Genomic DNA, 15,664 nt, shown 5'->3' on the forward strand with positions numbered 1-15,664 from the left:
CTCTTGTTTGATGCTGATAGTTATTGACAATCAGCCCACTGCCCAGTCTGCTTTGTCAAAGAGAACCAGTCCTTGAGTATTTTACTTATCACAGAATGCAAGTTTGATTCATAGGATCAAATAATTTCCTATACCCTGGCTTTTAGAAAACGACTGCCTGTTTGCAAGCTCACTTGTGACCCCTTAAAACAGTTTTAGCACCAGTGGCTTTTAGACAAAAACTATGCATGCTAATCTCACACATCAAAAGTTTCAGGCACGCAGGCAGCAAAGGGACACAAACAGTGCCAGATGACCTGGCTGTGGTGCTGCCAATATACACAGTGGAGAGAAGTCACAGCAAGCTGTTTACAAAAAAATGGTAATGTGAAAAAAAAAGAACGACGCCTTTCTGGCAGCTCTAAAGAAAATATATGATTTGTGACTAGCTCACCAGCACCATTATAAAAAGAAACACAGGCAGAATTGCAGTGCAACACTGCATACAGGACAAAAGCTGGAGACAATACTTATCTTGGAGATCTGCCTCAGAAAATGATGGGTGTTGGCAAATAAGCCTGATTTCTGGCTGCAGTCTTGACAGAAAATTCAAAACACATACTGGCAAAAAAATCCTGATGAAAAATCTCTGCTGGGCTCAACTACAGCTTACAGCAACTCACCTCCTATACAGAGAGGGATTCTTGTTAGCAGGATGGGAAATGCAGGGAAGGGTGCCTGAAGGGTCCCTGAGAGCAGTTTTCTCTTGCTCTCCCCTTTTCCAGCCCTACACATTCCTGCCCTGCAAATCCTTTTCCCTGCTAAGTTTCAAAGGGTCATTTTTGGATCAAGGATTATTTCACAATGCAGAGAGGATTTTCAGGAATCTTTAGTAACAGAAGTGCCACTGACGCTGCTGTGTCACTTAGGTGAGTTTGTGCATAGAACAAGAACATCTTCTATAAGTGCCTGGGCACTCAGAATGAAAATAAACACAAAATTGTGCATAAAGCCCGCAGCTCATACCCAGTCCAAGGAACCTGGCCAAGCACTGGGGATCACTGCTGGGGAATAAGAGAAAGCACCAGACCTGTTGCTGCAACCAAGCTGAACTGCAACCAAGTCTATACTGTTTGTGGTACATCTGTACTCCATCCTCAATCTCACTAGCCTTATCTTAGTCAGGATCTAAATTTGCTTCCAAAATAAGATTCCTTCGTGATCCACATTGTTTACACACAAGACTGAGCTAAGAAAAAGCATTAGCCTGAGCTCCAGAGCAGCCTGGGGGCATGCTCGGAGCACAAGTAGAGCCCAACACTCTTTGCTCAAGCAGTCCAGTTTGATACAGCATGCACAGTTAAATGCAAGCAGGTGTCACCAGTTTTCACATATCCCAAAAGCCTGGGTGGTGTGTTTCCCACTAAGATTTAAACATAGAAAACTATGTGTTTCTCCCAAAATGTTTGCTTAAATAGATCACATTTCTGAACCCTCTACGGTAATGTTTACAAGCTGTAGTCTGGCTCTAGGCAGAACTTGAAGAAAGTCACCCCTAAGTGAGACTGCTACAATCTAAACCCAGAAATGATAAGAGAGTTGATTTTCCAGATATGAATGGTGGTAACACTCAGACATAGTTCCACACAACACTTTTCTGGGATCATTCCTTATGGTAAAGGGTGTGTGGGTGTGTGTGGGTGTGTGTGTGAAAGCACAAAACTACATTTCCACTCCTTTAGCAGGCAGGCAAAGAAAAACATTTTTAAAACACGTATTTCATATACAATCATGAGGCTTGATTTTTCACTCAATTCTGCCAAGGTTTACATACCTAAGATTCAAGAACAGTAACTCACCTCTCTGAGTTTCTGTCTTCGTATTTGAACTTCCCTGAGACCAAATGATGTAGCAGATACTGTCTGGCACTACATTAATACTGATGGGGTAAAAGTCACCCTCTAGTCTGAAGTCCATGTCAATCCAACCCTGTGATTAGACAGTCTGTCCAGTGCTGAAGGGGCTTTATGAAAATGTTTCCTTTAAAATAATAAGATTTCTGAGGAAATTGTCAAGCTTAGGTAGCAAAGTTTCTGAGGGGGAAAAAAGTGGGTTTGTACAAACACGTTAGAACAGCTCTGCTCTGCATATCCTGGGAAGTTCTGACTATCCCCCAGGACCACGAATAATGAAGACTGAGGCCACTCAGCAAATTTCCTGAGTCAGACTTTGAATGGAAGACTGCAGAGTTTTACAAGATTTCTGTCCAGAGATGATCCTTTTTCTTTGCTAGGAAGGTACTTCCTGTTATTAGTCTCTCAAGCATTTCAGGGTGGTGCTCACTTTTAACTGCCAAAGTAAACAACAGAATGAAAAGTCCCTGCTGGGCTACTAAGGTGTTCCCTCTAAGGGAACATGCTCTGCTGTGAGCCCTGTTTATTGCCACTGATCACTACGGATTTGTCATGGATTGGCATTTATCACAGCACAGATTGGATTGGTGGTATAATTAGGGAGGGGCATTTCAGCTCACACCATGTTTTCGTTCTCCTGGGTGCTTCACAGCCATAAATCAATCTCCAAACATATGCTTATCTGAGTATTGCAAAACAGTTTTAAATCAAGAGGCTGGTTTCCAATAGTATAAATTCAGATTGTGCATGTTTCTAATGCATTTGTTTAGATCTGGATTAACAACGCACAACAAAGGAGCAATCTGGATTTTATTTTGGTTCTGAAGGTGACATACCACTTGCTATCACTGCTCGTGGCAAGAAGGTGTGTGAAACTGTTTTTATTCCTATTTCTAGTGTTATTTATTTGCTGAACTGGTCCTCAGAGAGGCTTGAATCCTTCCTGGCTGCTGTCATGCTGCACCTGCTTTTCCTGGGGCACACAGGCTCAACCTGCCGTGTGCAGGCTTGCAGAGCCCCAACTTAAATGGCACTCCTTTATTAGAGGATACATTCCACAGGCATAAAATATTATTATCCGATACACATGACTAGAAGACTGCTGATCTCCTGCAGGACTGCAAGCACAAGATGGGACATGACACTCTGGTAAAATCACTCTCCAGAACACATCTCACATGGCAGCTGGAAGCTTCCTTCGTGTTCTCAGTACTGAGGTTGGAGGCTGCCTTGGAAACCCTTCTCTCTCACTGCAAAAATCACTGAATTAAAGGATGATTCAATCTCATTACATACTAGCTCTCACTTCTTCAGCTGTCTCTTCTCTAGAAACATTCTCCCACATTACCAAAATTATGTCTTCAACACTTTTTTTTCTCTCTTCAAGAACTGCTATGTATCCTCCTCAAGACAGAGATATTAACTGTCCTCTTTCTACTCCTTTCACAATTTTTCCTCATCTTCTCTTTTTAGCAAGGAGCTATGGACATTTATTAATTCCTAAGTTCTGTGGTCCTAGGAGGGAAGCTGTTACTTCAATTTACATTAAAGCAGAGTTGTGTGAGTTTTTCAAATTTAATACCTTTCCCTGGTCTATTCACTTCAACTGTGCCTTGAGCTACTCTTTATTTACAAGATGGAACTGCTCATTTAACTTAGAGTATATTGTTTCTACTCCTTGATTTAATACCTGAAACTTTAATTTACAAGTGCTACAATTTTTAGCTTTCCTGACTATTTTTTCCAAGAAAGATAGATCACCATCCCTATTGAGCTCTGCTGGAAGGACATTCACTCCCTTGAGGCAGGCAAGTGCACCATCAGGTCTATACTGAGGTGATTTGTTGTGCATAACATCTGCTTTGATAAGCATTTATTCATGATAAAAGTAATATTCATTTAATCAGAAATGTCAGCTGTTACACTGGTTACAGTATCAACTTATATATAGGCTGCTATGTACCCCTTTTTTCTAACCCACCCCCCCAATCTCTTCAGCCCAGTAAACAATGAGAAAATGAAGAACTGGATTATTGCAAATAAGAAGTAATTTATAGCATCAATAATCAGCTGAGTCCAGAATAGAAGACTGATACAACAGTTCTGAAGTTTCGTGGGTTTTTTTTAATGCTATTTTCAGTAAGCAAAGAAGCTGTGAACTCCAAGGCTGCTATTTCTGTACTGCACACTGGGCCCATGGCAAGGATGCAGAGACAATATGTGAGAGGGTAAGAAAAGTACTTCATTTTTATTGCACCTTGAATATAAAGAGAATTCTGACCAAAGTTCTTTAAAGTGATCCAATCCAGAAGCTCCATGTCATTACTGGATCCACAAAAGCTTTGATCCACAGATCTGCAAAGGCTTTTGTCCTCAACAGAGGAATGTGAGGCTCACAGTGGAAGACACTAAACAAAGCTGTGATGGATTTGGTCACTGGTGCTAAATCACTCATGTACCATCAGTATGGAATCTTGCTAATTATGTGTTTTTAATCCATACAATGGAAATTTTAAGCCATATAAAAATATTTTATAAATACTAATTATTTATCTATTTCATGGTGCCTTTCATCTGTACCTTGTTGCACCAAAATTATAGCATTTGTAAACATCCTTCTATTTTGATATGCAGCACTTCAGTAATCATGATCAAGTTTCACATATACATCTGACACCCCAGCATAGAATTCCTGACCATACAAATGTTCCCACAGATACAGAACAACAGACCAGATCCACAGGGAACAGTCACAGCACAGATGCAACACTTCTCTTCAGAAACCATCCATAAAAAAACAGATACAAGGGTTAAAATAAACCAGATCTCACACTTTCTTTTTTTGCCTTGACTTTGAGTCAGTTATGAACAGACATATGTAAAAGCTGGAAACTGGCTGGAGTTACAGAGTAGTTAGAGACACACCATTTATCAATAGTTAGAATAAGAGTAAATATTTGAGCAATATTATAGAATAAAAAGCCATGGCTCACAGCTCATTAACAAGTGTTTTTCAATCTTTTTTTAATGATCTCTCACTGTTCTTTAATCTAGAACTTCTTTTAGCTTGCATCTTTCTTCTCATGTGGGTTTAAAGCAGTTTTCAGCACCATTCATGGTTATTTTGTTTATGCTCCTCACACCTCTCCACGTTTCTCACTTTTCATTAGAGATCATGCTTCTGCAAGCAAATCTCTAGCCAGACACACCTTCGCCATACAATCCACAAATGATATGCTAATTCCAACCAAAAACTGTGTTGAAGGATAAACAAAGAGAAGATCTGTGACCCAGAAGAGAACAGAACAGAGCAGTGCCCCATTCATATTATTTATTTCTGCTTTGTAAGAACACAGAAGTAGAATCATAGAATCAGGGAATGGTTTGCGTTGGAAGGGACCTTAAAGACCATCTAGTTCCACCCCCTACCATGGGCAGGGACACCTTCCACTAGACCAGGTTACTCAGGGCCCTGTCCAACCTGGCCTTGAACACTCCAGGGATGAGGCATCCACAACTTCTGTGAGCAACCTGTGCCAGTGCCTCACCACCCTCGCAGTAAAGAATTTCTTCTTAACATCTGATCTAAACCTTCCCTCTTTCAGTTTGAAGCCATTCCCCTTTGTCCTGTCAATACATGCCCTTGCCAAAAAGTCCTCTTCAGCTTTCTTGTAGTCTCCCTGCACAATAGGGATTTTCCTGGAGTAGCTCACCATTTTTGCAAAAGGTGAGTATTACAATTTCAGTTGTAATGAGCAAACCAACAAAATAAACAAGGAATATTCAGAGAGAGATAATGAGCAGTAACTAGCTTTACTGTGAAAGCCTCTACATAATCTGGCTCCCACGGTCCAAGTGACTCTTTTGCTCTCCCCAGTAACGGCCATCAGTGATTCTATCACTCCCTCACACAATGCTGCCTGCAAGAGGATCTCATTTTACAAACCCACTTTTCTCCAGTGCCAAGGAGGTATTTAAAATCAAAAGTAAAGGGAGAAAAGGTGGCATGATGACACGTACACTGTGCTCCAGCTGCTCAGCTGGTAGGGCAGAACCCTAATGAAAAAGGAAGCTTTTCTTTTCAGGGCTTGATCACCGACTTCAGATGAGCAGATTATTTTTAAATAGTTCTGAGGAAAACATTTGCAAGTGAACACTCAAAACTTGGATCCAAACTATTTAAGTTCCCTCTGCTTCCAGTTTCTGGCAGGTTTTCTGACTTGGCTCTGAATCTTCTGACTGTGCCCATCTCTATTTTCATGCCTCTGCTTGAAAAATCCTGTTTCTTATCTAAAGCACAAAAGCACTGCCTTTTCCAAAAGCCAGGTCTGTTGTGTGTCACTTCTTCTCAGCAAGATGACTGGCTGGAAATTTAGTTGTTACTCAAACTTTTAATTTCACAGCCATTCAGATGCTCATTAATTTGCTTCCATCAGAAGTTCATCTTGTGAGACCTGTGATAACACACAGCTTTCTCTTATTAAAATCAAGGCACTCTGGGCTCATCATCACTCCATATCTTATGTATTTCAGATGTTCCTCTTGGCATGGATCCTTTGGGGTATATTTATTGTTATCATAGGGTTGCCAGATATATGGTATGGTGGCTGCCTTTCTTATCCAGTGCCTGCAAAGGAACTGCTCTTTGGATTCTACTTTAATAACATCCATGATTAAAGTTGTTGGCTGAAGGCTTTGTAAACACAACACCTAAAGTTGTTTTTAGTTTCCAGCATAAATTAAAGAATTTAGAACAAAATATTTACACCTCCTTCCACAGATATTAAAAATCTGTACTAAGAAAATCGTTCTGTTAGGCACAATGACAAGATAAAAATAATGGATAAAACACAGTATAAGTGGTGATCTGAAGTGATGAACTGTCACAAACAAGTGTGTGTATTTTTTGGAGTTTGGTACACTGAGTTCACTGAATCCATTGTTTTTGAAAGATGAGGCCCGATAAGAGCACTGATCCACTGTTCCCACTGTCAGAATAACATTTGCTGAAGCCTACAAAGAAGAGTCTTACACATTTATTTTGGTCCACATGTGTAATTTTAAGCATATAAAATTATACGACTGTAGAAAATAAGGCTGGAAAGGCCTTCAATTAGGTGTCTTGTCCATCTTTCTGTTTGAAGTCCAGCTTCATCTTAAATATTCTTCATAGAATTTTCTTTAGAAGACTTTTAAAACTTTCCCATGAGGATTCAGAGCCTCTTGAGGTGGTCTGGTCTATATTTTCTCACCATACTTGCTGTTAGAAAATGTCTTGAAGTTCCAAACAAGTAATTCCTGCTTCAGCTGGCAATCACTTCCCCTCTCCCACTCTCAGTGTAACTTATCTCCTTTCTTGCCATCACCTTTTATGTATTTGAATGCTGTCACATACACCATTAGGGTTTCCAACACCAGACTAAGCTTTTCTTGTTCCTGCAGCTTTCCTCAGACACTGAGTTTCTCTGATTGCTGGGATCTACCTCTAGCCTTCACAGGGAGTACCTACATGCTTAAAGCTACATACATTTTTAAGTGCTGCGCTGAGCCAGGGACTACATTCCTAGAGCTGCCCAAGGCTGTCAAACACATGCTGGTCTAGTTTAATTGCATGACACTTCAGTTAATTACTGTTTTGATAATAAATCTGGCAGTTTTGCAAATGCCTTTAACCTTGTAACTGCAGGTAAAAACTACTATATTTTGCCAACAGTGCCAAACTGTTGTGAACCTTATCTACCTGTCCAGGAGACAGTGTTTAACTTAGAGTTCCATAAGGTATTTCCTTAGCAGTGCAGGCATGAACTGTGTGTATTGGAAACTGGTGTTCTTAATATGTCTAGAAGCAAAATATTTTGCCAATAAACAGCCATGCCCAATACCTAATGAACACTGAGACAGACATATATCCCCACCCTCATCAATAGAGGTTCGATCCCCTCCATTTGAGCACAGAAAATGTAGCAGACAGAAGAGCATCTGTGGTAGTTAATGCATGCCAAATGTATGCAGTCAAGCAAAACATAAGGAAACCAACAAGCCAATACATGTGCATAGAATATTATAATGAAAACTTAGGAAGACAGAGACCAAGTGGGAATAAGACAGAATGGAAACAGAGACTAAGCAATTGCCAGAGTCAAGAGCAGGCAGCTCAAAGGAGGGAGGGCAGTGAACCATGGTTGGGTTGAGCTATTAGAATTACATGCTCCTACTTCTGTTCTGTTTACTTTACTGTAGCTATTTGCAGTGTCAGTGGAATCCTTTAGCTTTTCCTAAAACAAATGAACAGCATTTGCACAACTGAGCAATAACAAACTAGTAAAAAAAGACCAGCATCTAGAAGCAATACAAGATAAGTGTACAATAAAAAATTGGGATGTACAGTTCCCAACACATAATTTAGCAATAAACAAATACAAGAGAATTGTTTGTTATGTACTTGTGTGAATGTGCAATATTCAAAGAATATGTCTGTGTCAAATATTCAGGAACTGTTAGGGATAAATGGGAATAGTATTTAAAAGAAATAGAAAGAATGTGCTGAGAATGTCCTTTCAATGCATTTTTTAATATTTGACCTAGGATCTGCATTTTCAAAACATCAGTGGGAAAATACACTCAACGTTCACTTGTGGAATATATTCTAAAGATGGTCTGAACACAAACCAATCTCTTCACGAAAGAGCTTCCTCCTTTGGTGACCCCCTCTTGGCATTCCTTCACCTCAGCTGATGAACATGAGGTCAAAGTTTAATCACTTACAGCATCAGTTTGAACATGGCTGCATCTGTGGGACATAAAGGGAATCTTACAGTGCAGTTGCATTCATTGCAGTAATGGTTGAAGAGACTGCATCTCCCAGACAGCCGCTTCCCTCAAAGAAAGCACTTTTATCCCATTTTTCCTACCTTTCTTCTACCCAAATTATGCAGATGAACAAAATTCTTACAAATGTATTAGATTAAATTAGTTGTTGGTATAAAATCATCAATTCCTAAGAAATCAGATAAACTAAAGATGAAATTGGCCCATGGGGTTTTGCTGTTTCAAAAATAAGCACAGGATTAATTCTTAGCTGCAATAATTCTTAGCTGAGTTTATCATGGTGACTTCAGGGTGTGGGGTTTGATCCTCCACGTTTGGATATTAAATCGTTACAGCTTCTCCATCATATCTGTGGGGATCTTCTTGCACATAGGTTTACTTAGAAAAGGAAAAGTAAATATTTCTGTGTAAGATGTATATATATGAGCCATGTCCATGCTATGTTGTTCCTCCTCAGTGGTACTGCTCCTGTGCTTCTGGTGACACACCCAAGTCTTAAAAGTGCATCACTGAATGATTTCAGCTCTCTGGCAGCTTCTGAGGTTTGGCAATATGCATGGCAATTGATCTTTGGTGGACTTGAGTTTATAATAAAAGGAAAATTTATGAATTCCTTAGCTTCTTGAGGCCCTCTCAACTTCTCCAGAGACTCTTCAGAGTGGTGGACTCTTCAGAGAGCTGTACCTCAGGTTGGCTGTCTGGTGTCAATATTAGACTGCAGGCTTGACTATTAAAAATTTGGAATAATGAGACTGGCAGAGCTGATGAGATCTGCCTATAGTACTGAGCAGAAAGGGCAATATCTTCATTTGCAGTTTTCCTGGCAGTGCTATGCAGGGACTCTGCCAGCATCAGCTTTCAGCATCTCGCCAGTGTTGGCATTTGAGACGTATTTGTACTTTTCACCTGCAAGATGTGCCCATGGTGTGCCTGAGGAGCTGGAGATGGGTGAGGAGAGCTATTTATTTGTTCTAAGTGGAACCTGAAACTCCTTGAGAAGGCAACAGCAAAACACCAAGACCTTTCAGTAACAGCTATTGGCACAAACATTCTCTCTGGAGAAAAGATCCTCCTCTTTGCCATTTCCCACTTCTGCCTATTGCCTTTTGTTTTGTTTTTTGTTTGTTTGGGTGAGTGGTTGTTGTTTTGGGGTGGTTGTTTGTTTGGGTTTGTTTTTTTCTGTTCTGTTTTGTTTTGTTTTGTTTAACAGATTACAAAATCAGCAGTTACAGCTAGGCACACTAATAGAGCAAAGTAGTAGTAGCTCTTGCATTACAGTGATATTTGTGAGAAAGTATGTCTCTAGGTTTGAGAGAAAATCTTAGGACAAAGAAGTGTTAAACCAGGGAGAGTTTAACTGCTTCTAGGCTTGAATTTAGATAGTGAGAATCCCGTTTTAAGGAAAAGAAAGGTCTGACCCAGAATTCCTCACTGAAATGGAAAAGAAGGATGTCACCAAACAGAGTAAACTGCATAGTGTAGGTGATGATATTCTTGATTAGTCTTTGCACTCACATGTCACACATGATTAAGTAGGGTACACCCATACATGCACTGTTGATCCCAGAAAGATGAATCCCACATAGGACTTCCTATCCAGACATCAATGTGGACAATTTTAAGGCTATTCATGCCTGGTTTCACAGCCTCAAGAAGAGGTAGAGTATATGCTATCTAAAATTTCAAGGTGATCTATCTGCTGATCTAACCCCTGAGGAGTCTTTCAAGAGAAAACTTGTCAGTGCATACCCATGTGTTGAGTTACCACCATGCATTTAACAATGATGAAATACCTTATTCTGGCATATGTTACCCATGCAATGCTTGTAATTAACTCAAGGAAAAAATGCACTAAACTTTAAAACATCAAACGCAGACTAACTCTTTCAGCTGTGAATGAACTGAGAGTTTTCCAGTTACAGGGATATCATGTGAAGTGGTATGGCATGGCTGTCACCAAAGAGGTTGATGACAAAGAGAGCTTGTTCAGTGACAATTAATATGTGTGATGGAGGTCACTGTGGCCAGGACACAGATTCAAAGTTACGTGTGCTACTGATGGGAGAACGTCCCCTGTTAAAGCAGGTGGCATTTGCTAACTTGGTTCACTTGGCAGCAGCTCAGCACTGCTGCACTCCACTTAAGACAAATGTTCTTCACCCAAAATAAAGTTTCCTTAATGTGTTCAGAGGAGACTGGTTGCCTCCTCACACAGTGTGAAACACTTACACTAATGCAGCCAGCTGCAATTCCAGTATCTCAGCACCACATGAAATCATACCATTAGCTCACTCCATATGCCACACTTCCACTAACTTCCATCACGATAGAATAGTTCTGCTTCCCTTCAGCTCAGGAGGAACTTTCTCAATGACTTCAAATGTCACAAGGGCTAAGCTGCCCTTCTGCAGGAAGACAACACAGCAAGAGTAAAAATAATTTAAGAGTAATCACTTGAAGCCTCTGAGGCTGTAAGAAAATATTACACGCTCATCAGTACAGCTCTTTCTGTATGCCTGTGTAGAGAGAGGGACTCAAAATACAGTTGCTACAGACAGGAACATGAATAAAAAATTTGCATGGAAATTACTTTGGAAATAATTGAAACAAAAGCAATACAGCTCATAAACATTGAAAAGTTTATTTTTAAATGAGCTATATGGCCCAAAGAGCATATTTTACTCAAGAAAGAAGGAGAAGTCAAAAAAATTTCACTGCACATTTTATTTGCTAAAGGAAATGGCACAGGAGACATTCTTATTGTCTTCTCTACAGCTGAACATTTTGGGAGGAGGGGTGATAAGCCAGTATTTACTGAGTTCCTATCGTATGTGAGTACCTCAAGTATTCTGACTTATAAAGAACATACTTCAACCTCTACAGTAAAAAGTGCCAAATTTCATATCTGTTCACCATTTTTGGTGAATTGCCAACCTGATGCAGCCGTCCTTAGACACGTGATTTGTTTGCATGGATAATGCAAAGTCATATCCCCCATATCACAACAATTGTGCACACTTAAAATGTTACGCATGTTACCAACAGCATGGAAAACAGGAGAGAGCTTTAAGCCAGCTCTCACATCAGTGTACTAACCCTGAGCCTGAGCTGCAACACGGGGGCTCAGTGTCTGACAACATTGCCTCACTGAAATCTCAGCCCTCTAGATGTGACTTTATTGTCAGCAGCATCCAGAGCTGGAAATCTCCCATGAACACTTGTATTTCATCCTTAGGAAAAGACTTGTAAATCTTTACTTTTTAAAAGTTTCTCTAGCCCCAGGTAAATGACCTAATTTGTTTCTTAATAACAGGGAGGAAGTGTATGTTTAAACCCTGCCTGCTGATGATGCAGTTTGGTAGGGAAGGAGGTGTTTTCAGTAGAATGGTTATTTGTTCTAAAACAAAACAATAAGCAGTGGTGATCCTGAAGTGATGATGGACACAAGTCTCTCATGTCCGCATTCAGAGCAACAATGAAACCCTCAGGGGTCCAGCAAGAAGGAGAGATGTGCATCTTCATCTGTGCTTACCTGCTCACTGGATGACTTGTTTGATACACAAGTTTAATCCACTGGGTCCACACAAGGCCTCCAGATTATGGGTAACTGCCCTCAAACCAGCTCATCTGCACTTGCAAATAAACCATGTCCACTTCTTCAGCTTCACTGATTTCAGTAGCACAGATAAATATGAGCAATCGAAGAGTTACATGTGCACAGCACAGAGTGAACTGTTGCTTTAAGTATATGAGAAAATGAAACAACTCCTGAAGCTCCATTACAATTCAAATACTTTTGGCAGAAAAATGCTTAGACCATCACAGATGACAAAAGGCTGTATCAGGGACTAGTTTGGGCAAGGCTTGGATTTTCTTAAAACAATGATCAATCAGTTCCCCAGCAAAGATAGGAACACTGAAGGTCTGTTTATTGCTTCCTTTGTCTGCTACAGTCTTGTAAAGACTTCAAACTGTAATCTTTGGCTTGCTATGTCAGAGAAAATCCCACAAACAGACACTAAAATAATAGGCAATCGTGTGCTGCTCCCTTTTATGAGCACTGTGCCTCACCCACTTGGTTATTCACACATGCAGCAGTGAGAACTAGGACACCCATCTCACCTGCCTCTTACATCAACTTTTGTAATGGCAAATTGCAGTGCCCCTCACCTACAACAAATCCAGGCAGTTTTTCTTTTCAAGGCGGGCACCGTGAAAATGGAAGGGAAAATATGGGGTACTCTAAGCAAGCCCGAGATGTAAAGCAGAAAGGCAACAAAAATTTACTTTTGCTTTAGCTTTATGCTGAAGTAATTCCAGAGACTGCACTGTTAGTTACTGGACATCTGCACCATCATGAGAGCAGAATCCATCTCCCAAGGACAGCTCGCAGTAAACTGGTTTTACTCCAGGAATCTGGTCTATAAAGCCCTTCCCTTGATATATTTACATGGCTATAAGCAAGTCGGAACATTTTTCCGAGGAGTGAATAACAGCCAGCAAAAACACAGCCCTAGGCTCATGCTGAAGTGGGTAGGATTTAAAAATTTCTGCAGCAGTTAGTGGTTAGGCACACAAAAACACCCCACCCTTCAGCCCCAGGCGAGAGAGAATATGCCGACAGTGCAGAGTGTACTTCATGCGTCAGGATCCATCACTTGGCTCTGAACAAGATCAACAGATTTCAGGAGAACGAGAGAAGGGGATAATGCAGAGGTGCCCTAAGGTGCAATATGTTGACTAACATCCCAGTGACTGAGTGGCAATGTTAATGAGAAAAGGCCTAAACTATTGCACCAGCAAACTGTTAAATGGAAGTTTTGGGATGCTCCTGGAACTCTGGAAGAGAAGAACCCATAAAGGTCAAACTGGAGTCTCTAAACCCAAAGCCAGTATCCTTTAATATTACTTTCCACTTTGGCTTTTCTACTACAGGGGATGCCCATAGGGGAGTTATAACATGTCCTCGTCCCATCAGTGCCGCTGTGTTAGCACTAGTGCTCTTCTGGAGTTACACAGATAATATCTTTCAATTGTGCAGACAAACTGGAGTACACTCGGAAAAAGAAAATTATCTGATCACTTAAAATGTCATCACAGAAATACCAAAGAAAATAAAACCAGGAAGCACATTTTCCTACTGGTTTCTTGGGAAAACAAGTTTCTCTGAAGGGAAGAAGCATGTTCAGCAAACAGAGCTCAATAATTTTATTGCCCAGTGCACAATTTCCTATGCATTTTTTCCTTGTGTTTTACTTACCCCAAAACTATTCTGATCACAGAAGGAATAAAAGAAATAAAACCATGACATTAAAAGGGCTTAATAAAGACTGTACTGCAATTAATGTGCTACTGTTGCACATACTGATGAACTTAACTAAACAGCATGAGAAACACTCTACAGTGTGCCATAAACATCCCATATCAATAACACATGGATTATCTGTTTTCCTCAAGGGAAGCAGATGTGCAGTTTTTGAGAGGAAGGTTTTAGTCTGACTGGTTTGCCATCATTAAGTTGAGGATAACATACTATCCATCACTATTGGGTTTCTGCAATAAAAGTACTGGATAGTCACCTGATGACAGCCTAATTCCCAGCTCCATCAGGGGCCTCCAGAAGGGTCTTGAGCAAGTCATGTTTTTGTAGTACTTTGTGTTAATACCAAGTAAATTCATAAGTAAATGTGGTAAACACAGCTAAACACGAAACATCAACCTGAACAGTATCTTATTTGTGTGATTTATGAGTGATTACCCATCAGCAAATACTGATGATAATATTTCCTTTTCTCTACTCTTTTTGTAGTACACTAAACTCATAAATCCAACATATGGCACCATCTTTCCATATTCACAGTCCCAAACAACTGTAATCCCACTTGGGGTGGGGCACATGGGCGTTGCTCTAATTAAGAGCCATGATAATGCACAGGATGACCTTTTCATGTGCTATGTTCCTGTAAAATCTTACTGGAATCTTGCCTGGCAAATGATCTAAAATCTCAAACTTTCTGTTGTTCTTGTGCAACTCATCTGTTAACATGTCTGTACAACAGAGCATGAGTAATTTAAAGCAGGGACCATACTTGAGACTGAAGGAAATACCCTGTGAACTTGGAGACATGCCATCTCAAAGCTCCAGAGTATCTGAGATCCAACACAGTTGATAAATCTGCAGCAGAAGTTCTATTAGCACTTTTACTGTTGCACTCAGGAGTCCATTTTTAACTCATCAAAAAATTAAAATATTAATGACATTAAATTAGCTGCAGGTCTTAAAAAAAGTAAATAAACTGTTGGTTTAAAAAATGCCTCCAAACTGCCTCAATACTTGAGGTATCATGCCAGGTTTTTTTGCTAAATGGTTAAAAAAGATTGTACAACTTAGTCACGTAATCTAAATTCCCACATTTGCTACTGAAAATATTCTTTCTAAATCAATTTCACTGGCAGATAAAATCTTATACAAGGAGTGACCTAAGAGCCTCAAGTTCTCAGATTTCCCAAAACAACTTGGTCTAGATGGGCTTTGAATGTTTTCATACGTTTTACTGCAGGAGAGTAAAAGGTTGCTATCATCCCTATCAAATCCTACTTGAAGTGAGTGAATCTAGGTAGACTTGTGGTCAAAAGCACAGCAACTGCTAATGTGTTACACCTACATTTAGTGCTTACTCACCACACAGTTCAAGATTGTCTCTGATCTCAATACAGATGAGAGTTACACAAGGTGAAGAGAAAATTGAGCATCCTCATCTGTAGCTGTGAGGAGGAACCAGGCAGGAAATTAATGCATTTCTGATACACAAGCCAAGGGCATGATCCAGTGAGGGCATGTGGGTGCCTGTACCCCATGTGCAGCTCCCAGCACAGCTGCGTGAGGTGTCCATGGGCAGCTTGGGCCAGTCTGGCTGTGGGCAGTGCTGGAGGAACCACTGGTA

General features: G+C 40.3%; 1 protein-coding gene across 1 annotated transcript in view; it reads right to left on the reverse strand.

Annotated features, from left to right (window-relative positions):
- Window positions 1–15,438, reverse strand: part of COL17A1 (collagen type XVII alpha 1 chain) — a 63,157-nt gene extending 47,719 nt beyond the window's left edge. The window contains exon 1 of the mRNA XM_064663230.1: window positions 15,403–15,438. The gene's annotated coding sequence lies outside the window, so the exon portion shown is untranslated. The remainder of the gene's footprint in view (window positions 1–15,402) is intronic.
- Window positions 15,439–15,664: the final 226 nt, after the last annotated feature.

The sequence above is a fragment of the Pseudopipra pipra genome, chromosome 8 (assembly GCF_036250125.1).
Source record: "Pseudopipra pipra isolate bDixPip1 chromosome 8, bDixPip1.hap1, whole genome shotgun sequence".
In the NCBI taxonomy this organism is placed as follows: Eukaryota; Metazoa; Chordata; class Aves; order Passeriformes; family Pipridae; genus Pseudopipra; species Pseudopipra pipra.